This window comes from Pinus tabuliformis, chromosome 5_1 (assembly GCF_031772625.1).
Source record: "Pinus tabuliformis cultivar Carrire ecotype Pingquan chromosome 5_1, CPIR1, whole genome shotgun sequence".
NCBI classification, from domain to species: Eukaryota; Viridiplantae; Streptophyta; class Pinopsida; order Pinales; family Pinaceae; genus Pinus; species Pinus tabuliformis.
The window spans coordinates 480,732,519-480,755,136 of NC_142305.1; the positions used below are offsets into that span (position 1 = coordinate 480,732,519).

The following is a 22,618-nucleotide window of genomic DNA, read 5'->3' on the forward strand; positions in this document are numbered from 1 at the left end:
AATTTCCGATTAGATGTGCAGCGAGCACGTGTGGAGTGTCCATTCAGGGAGAAATCGTCAGGACTGGTAGTGGTGGCGACAAATAACAGGAGAAAGGAGGTGATGGTGGTCAGAAACATGTGGAAACATTATGGCTGTGACGTCGGATCAACAGTCCAGTCCGGCCACCTCATCCCCTCACCACGAATCATGCCGCAGTTAAAAGACGCTCAGTTGAAACATGCACCACCCTTTGTTCATTCTACACTCATGACGTTCTCGACTGGAGTACGCATCCACCGCTTCCAGAACAGTTAACCAGTCATCCTCCACTAGTTTTTCTACCTATTTTAGAAAATCTCCTGCCTATCAGGCTTTGTCAGAAGCATAGTTTCATTCTACAGGAACCGGGAACCATCTACAGGAAGGGTTCTACAGGAAAGGCAAAGAACAGCTCTGCGGAGAGGAAATTCAGGATTTTTGTCAGAATTCAAGCCCAAAATGAGGTAGGCTCAGGAAAACTCATATGTGCATGATTTGTTTGAGTAAGGCGGTAAATTGAACACAGCAGTAGATTGAAAAAGAAAGTGGAAGTCTACCTATGCATTGAAAAAGTGAAAGTCTGCCTGCATATTTCCCTGAGTCTACACAGTTTCTTTTTCTCTCTGCATTTGAAATCTCCCCATCCTTTTTCAAAATTCTCCTGTAAGAAAGATACATGCAGCAATAAGGGCCAGCCTGTGTGAGTGTGTGAAAAAACGACTGTGCCTATCTATCTATGTGCTGAGAAAAGAACCTGTGCCCTTATACTCTGTTTTGTAAAAAAAAATCTTTTCATAAACAGACAGTCAAATTCTGGGTGATAGCAGTCTTAAAACAGGAGAATTATTGCTACTTGATATCATAAGGAACACATGATAAATTCCTTCTTGGGTTCAGAAGAAACTAGATTCAGCTATCCTCTGTTGCAGTGATTGACTGTTTGTTTTCCTGAGCATTTTCCTTTCTGGTTAAAACATAAAAAGAGCACTCAACACCATGCCAGGAGGATTCATAAGGAAAGAACCCTCAGACTCTAGCAAGTTGCACGAGCACCCTGAGGTGGTGGACCTTTTCACTCTAGCAAATTGGATATCCTTCTTTGACAAAATTCAGGGTTATGATGAGGAAATAACTGAAGATTTTTTAATGTCCCTGAGACCACATTCAAAGGCACATGCCACAGTTAGTTTTAGGGGTTTGACCCTAGAACTTACCCCTGAGCTCATCAGTAGAATTACTGGTCTACCACTAGGGCTCCCTTGGAGCAAAGAAGAGAGATCATTGGGCCAAGTTGCTAAGAAAACATTTTTTTTGCCCGAGGAGCATCCTGTAGAAGACAAAAACAGAGTTAGAAGGACAATTTTGCCTCCTCTCTAGAGTGAAGTTAGTTATCAAATTATGAAATATATCACATGTGAAGAGAGGTTTAGCATCAGCTATGGATATCATTTCAGGTTGTTACATGAATTAAGGCATGGGATGGACTTTCCTCCAGCTAAGAAACTGAGCATCCCATATTTCCTTCTTTAGTCCTTGATTGAATGTAGTACAAAGCTAAATGAAGGGATCCCAGATCAGTTGGCCCACTGTGGGCTCATCAAACTATTGGTGGAAGATGCTTTACACACCTATATTGTCCCCATATCTTGGGAAACCTTTAGAAATATGTCCAGGGATGATAACATTAGAACTTTAGTTGAGAACATCACCCCATCCAGTAGTGAGGAGGGGGAGAAAACTGAAGAAATTCAGAAGAACAATGATGAGGGAGCACAGGACATTCAAGTAGAGGGAAAAATAGAGGAAGAACAGAAAGAAAAAGAAGAATTTGGCAAGATTGCTGAACCTAAGACAACAAAGGAGAAAACAGTAAAAACAAAGAAAGGGAGAAAGACAAAGGTTGGGAAGAAAAAGGCCAAGAAAGCCCAAAAGAAGACTGCCACAGCCAAGGCAGGGACCTAGAAAGAAAAGGGAAAGACACACCCTGAGATATCAGTCATACAGACAGAAATAGTGGACACAAAGGTTTCTACAGGAAGTGAGGGAAAAGAACAGCAGGAAGAGAAATCCCCTAAGACATTGGCAAGGGAGGCAGCAGTTGTGCTTGCTACATTAAGCACCCCTACAAAACAAAAAGGAAAGAGAAAAAGGACCTCCATGTACTTCAAAGCCAAAAAAAGCACAAGGATCAAAGTAGGCAAACCTCAGCCACCGTCCAAGGAACCGATTGTCATTGAGGACTCACCCACTAAACAGAAGGAAGAGTCTCCTTCCAAGATATCCATCACCTATGAAAGAGGAAGCCCAAAAACCTCCACATGGAACGAGAGAATCAGAATGATGGGATCAAAGGCAGCTCTACAGCAAGCTGCAACATCTCTATAGGAAACTCTAGCCAAGTTAAAAGAGACTGAGAAATTGGAGGAGAAGGTAGCTAAACAATCACAAGGGGAGATAAAAATCGAAGAAACACCTGAACCTACCCCTCAACCTAATTTGGGCTCATATTACAATCTGTTAAAGGGTGGGAAAATAATCCCACAGAAATTTGTTATACCATTATTTTTTTTCGAATTAGAGAAAGAGAGGATCAGAACACACACATGAATAAAAATTGCCAAATCTAAGGGAGTTGAGGACATAGCCAACATGGAGGAGAAGTTAAAAGAATTAAGGGGAGAATTGACCATGGTAAGGCATGTAGAAGGCTGCAAAAGATCCAAGTTGCAGGAGGAGAATGAGCTGCTGAAAAAACAGTTACAGCTACAGGAAGTCCACAAGGAAGATAGTCTATCCATTTTGGGAGGGCAACAACAGCAAGGAGGACCTCTAGCAGACAAGGACACAACTGAGAAATAGAAAAAAGAGGAAGAGCTACAAGCTAATGTGGAAATGCTAACGAAACTGTTGCAAGAACAGGAATCTTAGGCAGCAAAAGAAATACAGGTTTTGAAATAGTAGTTGCAAGAGAAAGAGGCCCAATTGGCCTGCATGGCCAGTTGGGCAATAGAATCCTTACAATGTAGGCAACCTGCTAAATCTTATGCATTATACCTTAAAGACCAATGGTTGCAATTTCAAATTAACACACTGGCCCAAAGGGGCACCATTCCATTTCAGAATTACAATCAGTTTATGTATTTGTGTGACAATAGCTCAGCTGAAGATAAGGCCAAGTTAGCATAATTCTATTTACACAACTTGGCACTTCCAAACATGAATCTATGGGACCCTAATACTACATTGGGAGATGTGCAACTCATGGCCATGGCTTCTTGGTTAAGCCATGAGGAAAAGAGGGCAGCAGAAATTAGGAAAGTTATGGACAGGGAGCTAAGTGAACCACTCATGATCAGAGCAGAACCAGAAGATCCCTCAGCTTTAGTATATGCCCATCAACACCTTGCCAACAACCCTCAGGTTCTCCCAGAATACATTAAAAGGCAAGCTTAGGCCATTGCTCACTTTGAGGACATGGAAATACTGTTGGGTGATAATTGCATTCATGCTTGCACAAGGAGATGGAACACATTGTCCCACAGTCTAAAAATAAGAGAGTATGACTCCCCAACAAGGATGAGGGAGGCTTTGGCAAGAGTGCCACTTTATAAACAATCAGTGCAAAATCTGAAGGCCAGCTGGATTGGCCTAAAGTTCAGTCCTCCATTGCTTTTAGGACTACTGGAAGGGGTTAAAGAAGAAGAAGAACACAGGCAATGGGAGGAAGTAGAGAGAAAAGCAGGGTTTCATGACCGAGAAGAGGACATCACCTAGGAAGCCTGGGATGTCAAAGAGGCAGTCAAAGCAATAAAAGATGATGAGCTAGATTAGTTTCTCGGAGGATGAGCAACACATTCAGCAGCGGGATGATGATGAGCCCCAAAAATGGGTAACTTTATGGGCTCATTTTGCCTATTATTCTCGAGTAATCCACCATTCTTCATATTTTTATGCATTCTTTTGAATATATTTATGTTAATTGAATGAATGAGAATAGTCACTTGACCATAAAGTCTAATACGTGCTTATTGTAGATTTTTGGACATCTTTTGGACCAAGGTCAAGCATTTATGAGCAAGTTGACAACCAAATACGAAGGAAAAAGGCTGAGGATTTGTAGGAAGGGTGTCTCCTGCACTAAATTACCCCTTCCTCGAGTTCTCCACCATCAGCTCGGAGTTCAACAGCCCACCAAAGATGATTTCAAGGGGCAGCCGAGCAGGTTTTGTGAAGTGGCTGATTAACTGCAGTCTTGAGCAGCCAAGCTCCTAAAGTTAAGGAGGACTGTTGGGAGTCCTCGTGTTGCATAAGTAGGAAGGCTTCAAGCCTTGGTAGTTTAGCTATTGAATAGTTTTTTTCTCACTTTAGTGCAGCTCTGCATTTCAACTCATTTTCGAGCTCTTGCTGTAAACAGTTTTGTGACATGACTATTATTTTTTGAGTAATGGAGATGAATTTCACTTTGCACCAGCTCTGATCTTTCTTAGGAAGTTGTAGCTCTCGGGGTTGGGCCCAACCCAAATTCTAGTACCTCCTATGTGTACTTTTATGTGTTTTCCTTGCAGTCATAGAATAATTTCTATTATTTAGGTTAAGATCTTGCTTTGTTACTTAGGTTGCTTTTGATGATTAAAATAGTTTTTCATGCTTCAGGTTGATTTGACAGTTTGGGAATAGAAAATATCTGCAAAAAGGCCATGAAGCAATCCTTGATCTCACTTCTCCCTCCTTGGGACCATGAGCTGAGACCAAGGCCTACTTGCTTCCACAAAAAAATTGTTTTTGCCTTTCAATGCAATTGATAGTGTTAGATTTTGAGTTGGAAAAGTTGATACCAGTTGTACTTGCATGTTTAGATCTATTCTTGCTTAGTTTCCATAGCTATCTTGCATGACTTCCTGTCTATAAACTTATGTTCATCATGTTTCTGGTTTTTAGGTCAGATTAGGTCAAAATAGATAGATCTCTGATTTTTCTAGTCTTTGTTCGATCAGTTTTGGAAGATAGTGTGCAGAGTACCTATAATACATTCCTACCTACCCTTCCTCCATCATCCAACCTGTTCCAGCCCCTAATCCAAGATTCCTTCCCTTCATTCGCCACACTTTCCCAATTTTCCCTAATTCTATATTTTTGTACAACATTGCTTTCTCCATCTGTGAGCAAATCCAACTATCTTCATCACTCTTGAGCTTCATTTACTAGGTCCCACACCTCTTAACAACCTTATCCACCCTTCATTCCCACTTCCCCACCATTTTTCCTCCATCAATCCTCTAAAATCCTCTTTCGGTCGTTCCTGTAAAACTTCCTGTAGAACATCCTGTAGAACCCCTGCAGACTTCCTGTAGAAGTTCACGTGAGTAGTTTTCTGAGATCTGATCACTGTGAAATTATCTAGAAAGGTGCCAGGGACCCATTAGGCCCGCTTCTCACCTTCCCAACCTCCTGCAATCACCCACTCCATTTCCTTTCGCCAATCAACCTCTACACAGTCAAAAACAATTAAAGCACATGCATAATAATTCTGCAAGATTACTCAAAAATACAAAAAGATGTTTTTTTTCCAGATTTTACTTCAGAAGTAGCTTAGTCACATGCACTTTACCTTTCCAAGAATCAATGGCATCCATTTCTGTAGCTTTCATCTCTTTTCTTGCACCAATAAGATTAGTCGATAAAACTAGGGTTTGCTAGGATTTGCATTTCCTTTCAGCTTTCATCTTCTTTCTGCAAGTAGACTAGCCTCTTTTGAGTTAGCTTTCATCCATCACAGTTAAAAGCTTCTTCTAAGAGCTCATAGAAGTTGGCTTAAGCTCCTAGCGAACTTGTGCCAGCTGATCAAGTGACAGCCTGCAGCAAGAGCTAGCACTTGTGCATATAGCACCGTCGCTTCCAAGTTTGTTACGAACAACCGGGTTGATAAAAGTAAAGTAGGGAGTCCCAGGATTTGCAGCATCATTGTTGCAATACTGGAGCTCACCAGCCTCCACTCAGTCTCCTCTCATCATCTCCATTTGTGGCTCCTCCACAATTTTTTGAGACTTCTTTTGGGGCTGCATGTTGAGAGGTAATTTACTCTCCCTCTCAGCCACCAAGTCTCTAACATTTTCCTTGCTCCTCAAGGCTTTGCATGCATCTTGAACCTCAAGAGCATACAAGTTCTTAACTTGTGAACTAATCTGTTTCACCTATCCCGTGGTGATGTGTCTAAGGAAAACCTTTCCCTTACTGAAGACAACATCGTAGCCTTTGTCCTCTAACATCACAATTGATACCAAATTCTTCTTCAATCCAGGCACATACTTCACATCTATCAAGGTAATAAGAGCTCCATGCTCCCTCTAAAAAGAAACTATGCCCACTCCTGAAACACTATACCTTTCATCATCACCCATCTCTATGCACATCTTGAGGTCTTTCTCCTCCAAGGAACTAAATAAACTTTTATCGTCGGTCATGTGGAATGAGGCTCCACTATCAAGAAATCAACCACTACACATCATCGATGACACCATGCATGCGATGAGAGTAAAGTCCATTTCGAACTGAGAGGTCAATGCCTCACCTTCAAATCCTACCAAGGATCCCTTCTTAGAATTCTTCGATGGGAAATTAGTCGCATAATGACCCATATCAGGACAATTAAAGCATCTCATTTTAGACTTGTCAACCTTCTTCCCTCCATGAGAAGAATTAGATTCGGAATGGGACACCTTACCCTTCCCTTTCCTTGCCTTACTTGTTAAGGCCAGATTTTCTTCATCATCCTTGGATGAAGAACCATCTCTTGTGCTCCTGCTAATCTCCTCCTGCATGAGATCTGACCACAGTTGTTCCCAATCTGGCAGTTTCTCCCTTCCATTCACAGAGTCCTGGTAGCTATTCCAGCTCTTTGGAAGGCCAAGGAGAGCAAGGCTCACCATATCATCATCAGTAGTAGTGATTCCCACACTGCTAAGGTCATCTCTGCAAGTGGTGAGCTTTCTCAGATATGTGGAAATAGTATCGTCATTCTCCATCTTGATTCTTCGAAGCTTATCCTTGAGCGCCAATTTCCACGGGTCACTATTGTTCTGGTAGAGGTCCTTCAATGTCTTCCACATTGAATATGGATTATCCTTCCCATGGAGACTCGAGACAATATGGTCTCGAACTCCCTCAAGGATGATCTGTCTCGCCCTCACCACACACTTCTTCCACTTAGCCAACTCTTGTGCATTAGTTGAATCTAGCTTTGGTATTTCTCGATCAATGAAATCCTTCAAGTCGTTGTCTTCTAATATAGCCTCCATGTGATCTTTCCATTCTATGTAATTCGAGCTGCCATCCAAGGCATACTCGAGTCTCAAGCCATAGAATGCCATTGAACAACCTAAAGTATGAGATGAATTCGAGTTATACCTGCAACCCTGAACTTCAAACTTCAAATTCTCTTCTCATTATATTATTCACAGCTCTGATAACCTTTGCTCCGATACCATGTATAAATTCTAACTGTAGATTAACCTGATAATGCAATATAACTAAAGCAAAATACTTTAATCTACTTCTATAGTCAAACTTGCAGAAGCTTAATATATTTGAGCAAGATCAAGTGGAACACATATAACCAGAAGAAGAATCAATGCACATGAAACACAGAAGAATGCATAGGGGAAAGCCTCAACTAAAAACCCCACTATCTGTATTATCATATAAGGTGGAAATACATCAAGCTTACACGCTTTATCTCTCACAACTAGCCAACTATCAATACAATCCTCTTGGATGCTCACAGGAAAGCAAGGCTTCTCACAAACCTTCTCCTCAGCCCTCCAAGCCTCCTATTTCCTTGCGCAGTTTCTCTGGGTGATCCTCATGTTACCAAGTGTAACATTGATCACTCACACTGATCTCACACCTTGTAAAACTGCGCAATCCTCAAGGAACCTTCTCCTTCTACATGGATGAGTTTCCTTTATAGGAAAACTCATGCAATTGATAGTACAATGTCCCTGTCTTTCATCTCAACTGTGTCTTTCTCATAATAGACATGCATGAGTTAAGGATGAGAGAATCTTCAATTATCTGGAGTACACTAGTTGGATGCATGCATGCATTAACTGACTGAACTCACAATTAGTTCCTCAAATAGTTTGGAACTAATCTAACTGGACATAACTCAGTAAACTAATAATGAATTACAACTCAAATACAACTCAACCTTATCTCCTTAATTAAGGGATAATCTCCTTAATTTAAGGGATAATTGTTGCATGACTTCACAAAGACTTCTAACTTGAATTTCTCCAACTAATTAATCCATAATGAATTAATTAATTATTTCCAAGCAGCTGGTGAGACTAAATTTGAATATTAATTCTCAATTTTAATTCAAGGACAAATTAAAATTGGAATATACTGGATTCTTGTTTTATCATATCTTGTTGCTATTTTTAACAAGAATATCATTATGCTTGGTTTAGTTTGATTTTAAATTTTGTTTAACTATATATGGTAAAGCTATCAATTAGATTTTTATGTTTTAGTTACTTAGATCGTAGAAGTTTACAAGACATTCAACCATATAAGGCTCAATTAGACAGACTCAAAATTTTATGTTTTTGGATGGCATACAATGTTGTTCGGTGGCCGACAAACCTAATTTTCCTATGGGCAAGTTGAGGCCACCGAACTCCTTGATTTCTAGTTGTACCCTGTTTTTTGAAGAAGATGAATGAAAAGGTCCTGCTAAGCTTACAAAAAAATTTGAATTGTCAGAAAAAATAAATAAACAAATATAAATATAAATAAACAAATATAAATATAAATAAATAAATAAAATAATAATTAAAAAAATCAAAATAATAAAATAAAATCAAAATAAAAATAAAAATAAAAAAATTTCCACGCAACTAAGTGTCATAACAATTAATTAATAGTATACATGTCAAATCTTAATATCTATGAAAACTTAATTCTCTATGTATGAAGGGATTGTCAAATTTATTATTGTATAATAGGAATAAATTCAAATAAATTCAACTTCAAATATCTATAACATCATCACATCATCACAGGTCTCTTTTTTAAATAATCATATCAAATTGGAAAATGGCATGTGTGATGATAATGGAATTATTAAAAAATAATGTTTTGTGGTTGACTCAAAAGAAATTAAATGAAATTATTGTATAAATGAAGCGTGATTAATAACTTTTTCTTAAAATTATTGTAATTGTTATATATATATATATATATATATATATATATATATATATATGGAATTTATAAAAATTAATTTTCATGTGAGAAAATATCTAATTCATAATTTGAAAGAAGATTAAATATTTTACATTTGTTATTATTAAAATTGGGTAAAGTAATTTTGGATTGTTGAAATTATTATTTTTAATATAAAAAATGAATTCAACACTATCAAATATTTTATTGCAATCACTATTACACTTGGAATTTGTACAAATGTTAATATTTGATATTTATAATTTCATCAATTCAAAATGATATCTATAGGATTTTGTGGTAAGAATGTTTGGTGTCCCCTCATGTTATTATACCTACTGGAGGCGTTATATTTTTTTTTATTTTGGTAAAAAAACTGACTATTAAATTATATATTTTGAAATTTAAAAAATATTTTTTAATTTTTTTAAATATAAGTTATTATTTTCTAATTAGTTGATGACTATTTTATGTGGTTCTAAATTGAATAATGAGATATAAGAATTATATTAAAAAAATAAAAATAAAATCTTTAAAAAAGTTTTGTGTCATAACAATGGTTGTTATTGTAGTCTTAAATTATGGTGAGTGGCTATCCACATGGCATTCTATTGTGCAAAGACTGCAATAATAATCATTATTACAATATATTAAACTTTATTGAGTACTTTTATGTCATTACATTTTGTCCTTATTTTCTTTTTTATTTAAAAATAAATTTCTAACCACAAATTATATAGAATTCATCAACTATATAGAAACCATATTTTGATATCAATTTACTTTCAAAATATACTTTATAAAAATAAACACATCCAAAATAATTATAATATATTATTTTTATATATACATCTAATAGTATACAATGATTATCCTAAATATATTTTTTCAAAAATTATATAAAAATAAAAAATAAATTTAAACAATATATCAATTACATTCATATACAAATAACATGAAATTTAAATAAGTACACTTACTAGGAGTTGTTAAAAAGTAGGAGTAAAAATGTATATGTGTAGACTTAATAATATAATTTTACTTAATATCAATATGAAATTAGTAAAAAAATATTAGTAATAAATCAAAATGGTTATGATTCAAAAAATAAATAACTATGGGAGTCATCTAACGAGGCAGAGGAATTGCCCAGACGGTCAAAAGTGGCCGGAATCCAAGCAAAAAATTTCAAAAAATCTTGTAGAGACAGTCTTTGAATCATGTTTTTGATGGTGGAAATAGATTCAGCACCATCAAAAACGTCTAGGACAGCTAAAATTTTGAAGGTTAACAACTATAACTTAAATTTACAAAAATCCTTGCAGGATTTTCTCTAAATATAACCAGAATTTCCATAACTTTCCGGGCAACTCCTCCGCCTCGTTAGACTATGCGATAACTATGTAAATAAAGCAACTCCATTTTTAATATTTATATTTTTTTTTTTTTTTTTTTTTTTTTTTATATGCAATTTTAGTTCTTTATTATTTTTACTTTAATTTGGCTATCAATTGTTTTTTGCATAAGAGGCAGGTACTAAGCAGCAACATTGTATATTACACTTGTTAAAAAATATTTATATCGAGTTGATCTGAACTCATCATCTATTGAATTATTATAGTGTGATTGTTCATATTTGACCTATATAATAAAAAAATACATGTCATAAATGACAAGTATTAAAATATCCAACTTGTCAATTTGACGTTTCAATTTTTAAGGGACATTTCATATTTTTCATACCCATTTATAGTTGTATTTATGGTCCTACGAATCACGATGTGAGTCCAGTTAAGCTCCTATGATGCAGTTGCAGCATTGTGAATCTCTTGTCTTTAGTTATCCAAGCTATTTAATTACAATAAAGATGTCGAAGGCTCGAAATCTTGTTGATGTTTCCGCCACCCGCGTTGTTGATATTTTTGAAATTCTAGTAAAAATTTGGACCATTTCTTGATTTGTGTGTGTCATCCTTGTGTCGGAGCCATGTTAATATTTTGTGTATCATTTCAATTTTATTGGATGACTCAGTATCATTGTTGAGATCCTGAATTGTCCTATTTTAGACACTACCTTTCCTTCATCTCCATCCTTTTTATCATCATTTTGTTATGTTTGAAAGCTATAAGGTCACTCCATATATGCTCAGATACAATAAAAGGTATCAATCATTTATAGTTTATAATCTTTATTTTCTTTGTGAAATTTAATCAAAACATCTCTATGGCTACCGAATTGCACTGATTTTATAGCTAACCAAAAATTATGTAGCTACATCCATGGTTAGATAGGTTCCAGCGCGTCTGAAGATGAATAAATCATATAGGTATATGATAAATGGTCATCATATGGACATCCACCTATTAAAATGATCTGGCAATCCACAGGGTTTATCTTATGGTTAAATGTTAAACCATAAGTAAACTCTAGTTATAATACTCAAGCTTTGGGCAGAATTTAAAGGAAGACCGTGACATCATCATGCGAGCATGGGATTGAAAGAGAAAAATTTGGAACCAAAGTTGTGATATGGAAAGTGAAATCTTTTCATGATGTTCTCTTCTCGTAGCAAATCATGAGAAGCATCATTCATGTTTCTATTTAAGTACTTAGTTTTCAAATATAAATTAGCTTCTTGGCTTATATCTCTTCAAACTATTATTCAAAAAGGGATTATAAATATCCTTGGAGCAAGGAAATGAACATAATTAATCTTTTTAATCACTTGTTAGTTGGAGACTTATGTTTTTAATATAAATACTCGGCTTCCTCTTTATGATCAAATGTGTGGGTGAACAACTCGTTAATTGTAGTCCTTTCATTATTATGCTCAACAGGAGGGCCCCCTGAAGAGTTGTAAGTTAGTTTAGTCATTGATTCAATATTGTATGAGTAGCCTCTTGTCCCTTTGCATATAATTATATTCTTTCCATCAATTCTTTGTTTCATGATTTTATTTGACATTGCTTTGTTTACACAAGTTGAGTGCTCATTCATAAACTAAAAAATACCAAAAACATTTCCTTATTTAATTCATTTCATTCAATCTACTTAGTCTCAGATTTGAATGAGTTTAATAATCATGACTGGTAACACACACACATTGGTAATCTATCAAGGCTTGTAACTGAATTCATTTCTTTAATTTTGATGTTTTAGAATAGTTTTGAATTTAAGTACAATAGACTTGAATAGTTTTTAGAGTGAATTTCAATTTTTCTTACAAATTAGTTTATATTTCAATTCAGTAGATTAAAATTTCAATTCTCGATTCATAGAATAGTTTTTAAGCAAATTTCAATTATTCCATAGATTAGCTTTCATTGCAATAAATTAAATTTCAAAATAGAATCATTTTTATTTCAAGTCAATAGAATAGCTTTCATTTCTAGTTCTTTCTTTTTAGTTTGCTTTTAAAGTCATTTTAATTTAACAAGCCTTATGGAAAGAACATGTGTGTCTCTTTAATGAGAATTGAACTCGAGAAAGTCTAGATTTTCTTGCATTTAATTTTGTTAAATTAGAATTTAATTTCATAATAAAAAATAGAATGGCTAGCATATATAATTCACATACACCTATTGAAGAGAGAAATACAACTCCTTCAGTAGGGGATGTACATTCTTCAACTAAATATTTTGTGGATTAAGTTGGTGAGTCCCTAGGTTGAATTTCCAACCTATGTACCTCAGGGAGTCTATGTCTACCTATTATGGATGGAATGTGAGTGTCAGTGGATGGTGTGGCACTACTTGGTCTAGCGGGGGTGGTTGGTGATGTTCGTATTGAATTATTGTGTATATCGTATGAGTATTTACTTGACACTAAAAAATGGAAATTGTGTCTAGCCACACTAAAAGATGGAGCCCTTAAATGGTTCATGGGTCGAGGAACATACTCTATTAGAACATGGGATGAAATGAAGAGAGTATTCCTAGAAAATTACAAAGACTATTGTATGCACCGTAACCTTAAGGATGAAATCTTTAAGATGGTTCAAATATAGGATGAAAACCTTGAATATTTGGTAGAAAGGTTTTACTACAATATCAGAATAGATAAAATGCACAATTTAGATGAAGAGACACTAAAAACTCTTTTGATACAAACTATTAGAGATGATTGGATTGATATCCTCAATTTAATGGACAAAGGAGATGTCTTTCAATTGTCATTTGAGCAAATGTGTGAGTTGTGTAAACACATTTCAAGAGGCAATGGAAAAATATGGCAAAATAATAAGAGACCCACTCATGTTGAGAGTAAGCAAATTTGCATCTAGAACAGTAAGTAGAGCAGAATAAGGAAATTTGCTTGATAATTTCAAAATAGACATCTGTAGGTTTTAACCTCATACAGAAATTACATGTATACAAATTCTAAAACACGGAAAATAAACAATGCGAGATCATAACACATAAAACACATATATACAGAGATTTTCCCCTGGATCCCAAAACTAGGACTACCAGCTTGATTTTTCATTATATTCCTTTCAATGTTATAATACATATTTATACATGTCGAATCATCCAATACCATGGACGGAAAACCATTGTGTCCAATACCATGGACCGAAAACCATCGCATCCAACAAAACATGTGCGAAAATCATGCACAAAACCATAGGTGGGTCTGCCCAACCTAACATAGGGTCCAAAACCAAAAAAATTCAGGGCGCTACCCCGGACCCCATAAAGTGGGGTTATGGGTGCCCCTCAAACCCCCTGTTAACTACGTGGAAAGAATATAACACAACCCAACATTCTCCCACTTGTTGTTTTCTTTCCACAGGGGGCTACAAGAGAGCTTAGTCATTTTTCCAGCCCTGAAATGCCCATTGTCTCTCTACACCAAGAGAACTTCTCAGAGCTCACAGATTTTTTCAATGCATCTGCAGTATTCTTCAAAGTGTCCACCTTTACCAGCAACACATTTTTGTCTTCTATCATATCCCTCACAAAGTGATACTGAACATCAATGTGCTTTGTCTTTGAATGATATGCGGGGTTCTTTGCCAAGAAAATTGCACTTTGGTTGTCACATTCTATCCTTATAGCTTCCTGTACTAACCCCATACTTGAACACAATCTCTGCAACCAAACTGCTTCATTGCTTGCATGAGTGGCTGCCATGTATTCTACCTCTGTAGTTGACAGTGCCACTACAGATTGTTTCTTACTCATCCAACTGACTGCACCTCCAAATAGGTTAAACACATACCCACTTGTAGATATTCTCTAATCCAGATCTCCAACCCAGTCTGCATAAACAAAGCCATGAATATCCAACACTCTGTCCAATCCTGGTCTTCCTTGATAGCACAAACCATAATCACTAGTGCCACGCAAATACCTGAAAACTCGCATCACTGCTATCCAGTGCTCCTTCCCTGGTTTTGACATAAACCCGCTCAATACTCCCACTGCATGTGCAATGTCTGGTCTAGTACAAACCATTGCATACATCAATCTACCGACTGCACTTGCATATGGAACACGGGACATGTCCTCTTCCTCTTCTTGTGTCTTGGGACACTGTTCAGCAGATAACCTCACACCTACAAGAATAGGAACCTTCACTGGTTTACTATACTGCATATTAAACCTCTGCAATATTGTCTCAACATACTTCCTCTGGTTTAACCAGAGCTTCCTCTTTGCTCAATCTCTTTTAATTTCCATTCCCAAAATATAGTTTGCAGCACCAAGATCTTTCATGTCGAATTTGGAGGACAATTGGGTCTTCAAATCCTGGATAATTCTTTTTCATTTCCAACCAACAACATATCATCCACATACAAGACCAGATAAATAACAAGGTCACCAATTAATTTAAAATACACACAGTGATCTGCTTTGCTTCTGGTGAAGCCAAGTCCCTGTATAAATGTATCAAATTTCTGATACCACATCCTTGGTGACTGTTTTAACCCATATAGAGACTTCTTTAACTTACATACCAGTTATTTCTTACCCTTCACCGCAAATCCTTCAAGTTGCATCATGTAGATCTCCTCTTCCAGATCCCCGTGAAGAAACTTTGTCTTCACATCCATCTGTTCTACCTCAAAATCAAAAGCAACAGCAACAGATAAAAGTAATCTAATAGAAGTTACCTTGGAAACAAGAGAAAAAATATCACCAAAATCAATTCCCAGCACCTGGGAATAACCTTTTGCTACCAACCGAGCTTTGTATTTCTCCACTTTTCCTTCTGCATTTGTTTTCTTTTTGAACACCCATTTGCTTCCAATGGGTTTCCTTCCAGCCGGCAACTCCACCAGATCCCAAGCCTCATTTTTGTGCAAAGATGCCATTTCATCAACCATGGCCTCTTTCCAGAGTTTTCCTCCTCTCAATCCACAACTTCCTTCACAATTATGGGATCATCATCATTAATAGACAAAGCAAAATTTGAACAGAAAGCAGATGGACTATACCTTTCTGGTTGCCTTCTTTCTCGCACTGATCTTCTCACAGTTGGAGTTTGTGGCTTTTCATCTTCTGATTCCTCCTCTACTGTAGAGTCTGATTCTTCCTCCTTTAGCTCAAACTCTATCTTCTCAGGTTCCTTTGGTTGGACTTCATGTTTAATAACATATTTCACCTCTCTGAACACCACATCTCGGTTGTACACAACCTTCCTTGTTACTGGGTTCCAAAGCTTATAACCCTTTAAACCATCCTTATACCCAATAAAGATGCACTTTTCAGATTTACTATCCAACTTGGTTCTTTTTCCTTTGGAACATGTACATATGCATCACATCCAAATACCCTCAGATGTGAAAGAGAGGTTTTCTTACCAGTCCATACCTCTTGTGGAGTCTTATCCTCCAACGCTAATGAAGGTGGCCTGTTGACCAGGTAACATGCAATATCCACCGCCTCTGCCCAGAGTTCCTGTCCTAACCCGGCACCATTGAGCATGCTTCTTGCCCTTTCCATCAACATCTTATTCATTCTTTCTGCAACTCCATTTTGCTGAGGTGTATATGGAGTAGTCTTCTGTCGTGCTATACCACACTTCTTACAGAATTCTTCAAATTCCCTGCTGCAAAACTCTCCACCGTTATCTGTCCTCAGCACCTTTATCTTCTTCTCTATCTGATTTTCCACGAAACCCTTAAATTCTTTAAACTTGTCAAAGGCTTCAGATTTCTTCTTAAGGAAATATATCCATGTATTCCTTGAGAAGTCATCTATAAATGATACATAGTACACAGACTTACCCAGTGATGGAACCTTCATAGGTCCAAACACATCACTGTGCACAAGTTCTAAGATTTGTTTCACCCTCTTACTACCAAAGGGTAAACTCACCTGATTCTTCTTCCCATATACACAATTTTCATAGAAATCAAAATACAGAGAGCTATTACTCATACCTTCTACCATACCTTTACCATGAAGTATTCAAAGCCCTTCTCCCCAATATGTCCAAGCCTTTGATGCCACAACATGGTCTTTTCTCTAGAGACCACTAGATTTTCTGCTCCACTTTCAGGAACCATGGAACTGTTGCACCCATCAACAACAGTGCTACCTTGTAGCTTGTACAGAGTTCCAATCCAAACTCCCCGCATCAATACCAGTGCTCCCCGAACCATCTTGCAGGTATCCTTCTCAAACACTATTTTTACACCTGCATCATCCAGCTTGTTAACAGAAATCAGATTTCTGGCTAATGCGGGAATATGTAGAACACCTGGAAGCGTTCTAATCCTTCCACCTTGCAACTTCAACTTTACTTTTCCACGACCAATGGTTCTAGCCTTCATGTCATCCCCCAAGAAGACATCACCACCATCATATTTCTCATACTCACAGAACCACTCTCTATGGGGAGTGAAGTGAAAGGATGCACCTGAATCAATCAACCATGCCTCATGATCTACATGTGTACTTGAAGAAGCCAAGTACACATCCCCACCTTCATCTGAGGTGGTTTTCACCTCTACAGAAGAAGCCTCATCAAATCCCTTTCCTTTGTCAGGAGATTTAGATTTACAGTCCCTTTTGTAGTGCCCTTCCTTTCCACATTTCCAGCACACCACCTTTACAGGTTTTCCTAGAGATTTAGATGTCCCTTTAGATTTAGATCTCCCACTCGATGACTTATTTTTGTTTCTATTCTGGGTCCGCCCTCGTACAGACAAGGCATCACCATTTTGGCTCTCCATATTTTTCCGTCTCATCTCCTCCGTCAGCAAGGCTAAGACTATTTCATCAAACTACAAGGCAGTTGCATTGCTACCTATTGCAATAACCAGACTATCCCACGAATCTGGTAGAGAACACAATAAACTGATGCACTTATCTTCATCTGAAATTTTAATATCAACAGATGCTAACTGACTTACCACAGTATTAAATGCGTTCAAATTCTCTGTCACCAAGTCTCCATCTTTCATCCTCAGGTTATACAGCTTTTTCCGCATGAATAGTTTATTCACTAGAGACTTAGATTGGTACAAGGTCCCTAACATGTCCCACAAAGCCTTTGTTGTAGCTTCCCCTTATACATTCAACAATACTGAATTTGAGACACACAATCATATTGTGCTCTTTGCCTTCCGATCCAACTTCTTCCATTCTTCATCGGACACTCCCGTTGGTTTAGTACCCGGATCTACCACAATCCACTGATCTTTATCCACCAATAGATCCTCCATCTTGAGTTTCCACAACTCAAAACTCTGACCATTAAATTTCTCGATCTCTATCTTTCCACTGCTCACCATCTTCTTTCACCACCATAATCGATCTCGCAGATCTCCCACTGAACAGGGTCTACCACAGGCCCGAGCGAAACCCCTCAGCAACAAAGGCATCCCCTTGAAGCCAAATCTGCTCTGATACCAAATGTATGTTTTTAACCCATACAGAAATTACCTGCATATGAATTCTAAAACACAGAAAATAAACAATGCGAGATCATAACACATAAAACACATATACACAGAGATTTCCCCTGGATCCAAAAACCGGGACTACTAGCTTGATTTTTCATTATATTCCTTTCAATGTTATAATACATATTTATACATGTCGAAGCATCCAATACCATGGACCGAGAACCATTGTGTCCAATACCATGGACCGAAAACCATCGCGTCCAAGAAAACATGTGCGAAAATCATGCACAAAACCATAGGTGGGTCTGCCCAACCTAACATAGGGTCCAAAACCAAAATTTTCCGGGGCGCTGCCCCAGACCCCATAAAGTGGGGTTATGGGTGCCCCTAAAACCCCTGTTAACTACGTGGAAAGAATATAACACAACCCAACAATATCCTTAGAAACCTTAGTGAATAATTGGAAACTCTAAGGATACAAAACAAGAAAAAAATGGGAATTTTGCATTATCTATTTTTTGTCCTGGGTGTAGGAAGAAGCATGCTCTATGGGAATTCCTCTTGATAGTGTTGAGATGTGTGTCATATGTGCAGAAAATCATGATACAAAATAGTGTCCCTCATTACCTAGACTTAAGGTTGTCTTTCAAGATGAAGCTAGAATAAATTACGCTGTATCACTCTGCTTTATTGCTAAAAGACCGTGGAAGCCTCAATAAACAAGTATGGCACAAGGTGTCAATTCTCAATATCAATCATATGCACAACCACATAGAAATTGGAATACACCCATGCCTTAGAAACCTTGGCCACCCCACCCTCAAAACTCATCTTAGGCATAAGGTTGGAAAAACACTTATGGTATAAATCCTCAATATCCTCAATTTCAACAACCATATCCTCAATACCAACCTCAGTACTACCCTCCTCAACCTACTCAAACACAATTCCAAAACCAAATATCAAATCAACCACTTCCATTTCCATCCACTCCATTTCCTCAGAAATATAATCAACTACCTGCTCAACCACTTATGAATCCAAATAATAAAAATCCTCAATAACCCGTTTATAATGTTGAAGGTCAAAAATTTAAATATTGCATAATAACCCCCATAGGTCTAAATTATTTCCAACTTATATATGGTGGTTTTGCAAAATAAATCACCACTAGTCCTCATCCAAGAATTTAAGAAGGATAAAATTCCTGAAAAAGAAGCATCTCTTGATCAAGAAAATACTCCTCCAAAGGAAGATGTTCCTACACAATTAACTGATAACCAAATAAAGTCAACTCCTATAATTCCTCTAGAAGAACAACCTTTTATTTCCCTACGAAATCCTCCTTTTCTTGGAAGGGTCAAAATTGATAAGGGAATAGAAAGGAAAATTGTTTTACCTAAATATGATATGCTACATGAATTGAAAAATATTTACATCAAAATTCCTTTACTTCAGGATACAAAGGAAATACTTATATTTTCAAAATAATAAATGAGTTGTGCATTAAAAAACTAGAAAGAAAAATAAAATATTTTAAAAAGATTCAATTGGTAAGAAATATTGCAAATATTATGATGGGGAAACCAATAGTTCAAAAATATCTAGATCTCGGTAGCCCTATTATAAAAATACACATCAATGGTATTGAAATTCCAAACACTTTGATTGATTTCGGAGAAGCCGTTAATATCATGAGAAAACTAATATGGATTGGATCATTATATTTATTTTCATCCATCTCAATGCATTTGGAGTGGAAAAGGTGGAGGAATCAACTCACAAGACTGTTTTTACCAGCGGGGACCCAGTTTTGCAAAACAGGGTCTGAAACCATCCGAGAGTTTTTTGAGGAATCAAATGAAAATTTTTATGGGTAAAACTTTGCTTCTTTAATATATCACCATTTAATATTGTTCTACACACAAATATCTTTCTAACATCACAAGAAGCGCATCAATCAGAGTCTGTATGCAAAAGTTATGCCACTCAGAAGTTGACCTTCCTATTTTCACACCTATAATTCAGGAGGATGTTGCTTCAACCCCCATTATTCATGGAAAATGGGATAGCCACATGATTATGACGTAAAATACTCTATAATATTCTATATTGTAACTCAAGTTAAGAGTTGATGTAGTCAAAATTAACCACTAGTAGGGCATCAGGTTGTGTTATAACCGGGCCACTAGGAGGAACAGGCATTCCATTATTTCGAGATCATTTTGTTCTATAGATGAGCAAAGATAGCTAGGAGAGATAGGATGTAGAGCACACAAAGAGTATTTTCTATTGTAGCAACCCACAAGCCACAAACATTACTTCCTTGTACCTACAGCCATATTTCCAGACAAAGAAAGAGAGTGAAGTGGCCTCACCTTCTAGCTGGGTTTTCTTCTGAAAGGTTTTCCCAGAGAGAATATATTGTGTCTTATGTCTGTGTGGGTGAGATTATTTTGGCACTCTTTACTTTTCTGCATAATTTCCATTCACATGCATGCATTAATTACAGTTAAATCAACATATCTTAAAGTTTAATAAAACTATAATAGTGTAGAATCTTAGATTTCTTTAATATAATATTATCATATTTGTTGTAACTATCCAGTGGAATATCTACAACAGTTTATGGATCATTTGGTATCAGAGCAGGTTTCTTTGGGCATGTTTTGGAGATTGCATAGATCTAGAACGGTAGGGCCAAAAATCATAAAACCCTAATCATGGCCGCCGAATCTATAAACAAACCTTGTGATCCTACAGAGGTGAGGTTTACACAGTTAGAACAACAAATCACAGATATCAACCACAATATAAGCCTCCTCATGGCGGACTTGCATAGCAAGATGGGGATATTTGGAGAAGATGGGGTTTCAAATGTAGAGGACTATCAGAATGGGTATTAGAAGAGCGAGGAGAAATAGAGTACGAGTCGAAGAAAGGACTTAGAAAAGAGCAACCAATTCGAGTGTCGTAAACAAATCGTAGTCCCTGTTTAAAATAGGAGAAAATTTCAATATCAATCTATAGCACAAAACTATAGATGCTTTAAATCTTAAACATTGGTTGCAATAACTGGAAGTCTATTTCAATATCCATCAATTAAATAAGGATAGAAAATCTCATTTGCGTGACTAGAATTATAGGGTCATGCACTAACTTGGTGGGAGAGCCACACGGAAACCCTAAGGTTGGAGGGAGAACCTCTATTGAATAAGTGGGAGGATTTCAAAACCCTCATTAAGTCACATTTGTTTCCCATAAGGTACATGGAGGACCAGTCGATCCGATGGCATTACTTCAGGCAAAAGATAGGCCAAAGCATGCAAGAGTACACCACAAAATTCAGGACGATGGTTACAATGTTGGGTATCTCTCCAAAGAACCCAAATGTAATCCTCATGTATTTGAGGAGTTTGTACCACCATTTGCACGAGAAAGTGATGTTGTTCAAGCCCAAATCGGTGGATGAGGCTTGTGTACAGGCACAGTACCTGGAGAACATAGGCCTGAAGAGAGCACCATCAAGTGGATCAAAGGAGAAGGAGAAACAAAAAGCTTCTAAGGATGGGAAGGAGAATAAAAAAGGGGGAAAAGATAAGAAGACGGTAGCCAGAGCACACCAGTGTAAAGATCCTAGCAACCACTGCAACCACTACAACATCGATGGCCATACAGAGGAAAAATGTTGGCAGTTGCATCCATAGCTAAACTCGAAGAACAAGAAGAAAGGTAACAAGAAGAAGAATATCATGGCCACTGATTCAAGTAACCAAGTTGAAAGCAACTTAGATGTGGATGTGAATATCGTATGTACGTCAGTACATAAGTAGGTGAATCTGAGTAGCTTAGTAGAAGGAAGAGAAAGAAATGACCAAACTTTTCCATATAAAGATACAGGTCAAGAAGATGAAGATTAATGCTATGTTTGACTCAGGATCGTAGGAGAATCTCATTGCAGAAGAGCTAGTCAAGAAGTTGGGGTTGGAATTTAATCATCATCCAAACCCATATCCACTGGGATGGGTAAATAAGGATGTAGAGCTGAAGGTAAAAACAGTGCAAAATTAGATTTGCTTTCAGTGTTTATTTTATTGATGAAGTACATTTGGATGTGTGTTCCCCTTGGTGTATGTGGAGTTGTGTTTGGGAGTCCGTACATGTACATGTGTGATGCAATATTCATGAGGAGATCCAACTAGTACCGGCACATCAAGGATGGAAAATCATTCATCATCAACACGCACAAAGGAAAGTAAAAAATTTCACTGGTAAGTTCCAACCAAGCCAAGAAATTGATTAGTTCCAACAAGAAGAATGTTTTATTGTTTTTAATAGAAAGTCAATCTGTAGAGGATTCAATAAGAGGTAAGACATCCCTAGAGGGGTTTACTAAGAAACAGAGACAATAATTGGAGGATTTGTTACAGGCATACAAGGATCTATTCTGAGAGCCTAAAGGACTACCACCTAAGAGGGAAGTGGAACATGAGATCTAGTTATTATCAGACT

The 22,618-nt window shown here is 37.0% G+C and overlaps 1 non-coding gene and 1 pseudogene across 1 annotated transcript; both read right to left on the minus strand.

Moving 5' to 3' along the window:
- LOC149165601 (leucine--tRNA ligase, cytoplasmic-like) overlaps positions 1-22,618 on the minus strand; it is a 144,307-nt pseudogene that overhangs the window by 91,615 nt on the left and 30,074 nt on the right.
- On the minus strand, positions 11,182-11,281 carry LOC149165602 (U6 spliceosomal RNA). The gene has a single exon (XR_016261058.1). It is a non-coding gene; the product is annotated as a U6 spliceosomal RNA (small nuclear RNA).